Source organism: Alligator sinensis, unplaced genomic scaffold, assembly GCF_000455745.1.
Source record: "Alligator sinensis unplaced genomic scaffold, ASM45574v1 scaffold264_1, whole genome shotgun sequence".
In the NCBI taxonomy this organism is placed as follows: domain Eukaryota; kingdom Metazoa; phylum Chordata; order Crocodylia; family Alligatoridae; genus Alligator; species Alligator sinensis.
Window position 1 is genome coordinate 1,838,070 of NW_005841831.1, and position 764 is coordinate 1,838,833.

The window sequence follows — 764 nt, forward strand, 5'->3', positions numbered from 1 at the left end:
TAATAATACCTGCTCCTGTTGGGAGCTGTGCAGTTCAGTTGGTTTGGTGACTGGCTACAGGCTAGAAGGAGCATGGTTGGATCCCAGCTGAGGATGGTGGAATTTCCATAATGGCCCTGAGGTGCATCCAGCCTCCTATGCAGTAGGTACTAGGAGCTACCTGGGGCTAAAGGTGGTGTTGACCCCATCACCGGTTCTTGTGCTGAGGTTAAAGAAGCCTCGCCTCCACTGCCCTAATGCGCCGTTATGGCCTTGACCTTTATCTGCCCCTGTTGAGGGGCTGGAGCTCTATGCCCTTTGGCTTGTAGGGGAAACCTCGAGCAAGCAGACGCGCCTGCCCCGCCCTTTTCGAACTACGGTTCCCAGCAGGCCTTGCGGCGGCCGGGCCGAGTCACGTCACGTGGGTGCTGTTGTTCGCTTGGAGGAGGAACATCCGGGTCCTTCGCCCCGCCCCCGTAACGACCACAACAAGCAAAAAGCAGAAAGCGCCGGATACACCCACCCTTGCTGGCTGCAGAGGCTCCGCCTTCAGGACGAGCTGATTGGTCGCGGCGTGTAAGAGCGGCCCGCGCATTGGCCGACGGGAAGCTGGGGGGCGGGGATGTCATAAAGGCTAGGGAGGCGCGGGGCCCGCTCAAGGCGGGAGGGAGCGGCGGTGGCGCGGGCGGCTCCCCGCCCTGTCCCTTCTCCCGGCGGCGGTGGCGGCTCCTCCTCCTCTATGAGGGCGCCCGGGGCCCGCGGCGGCGGCTTCCCGTGAGGAGTGG

General features: G+C 63.4%; 1 protein-coding gene across 4 annotated transcripts in view; it reads left to right on the forward strand.

Moving 5' to 3' along the window:
- The first annotated feature begins 482 nt into the window (after positions 1-482).
- ZFAND4 (zinc finger AN1-type containing 4) overlaps positions 483-764 on the forward strand; it is an 81,721-nt gene continuing 81,439 nt past the window's right edge. For 3 of the 4 annotated variants that reach the window (XM_014523753.2, XM_014523842.2, XM_014523887.2), the window contains exon 1: positions 483-555. The gene's annotated coding sequence lies outside the window, so the exon portion shown is untranslated. The remainder of the gene's footprint in view (positions 556-764) is intronic. The other variant, XM_014523810.2, reaches the window with a different exon arrangement.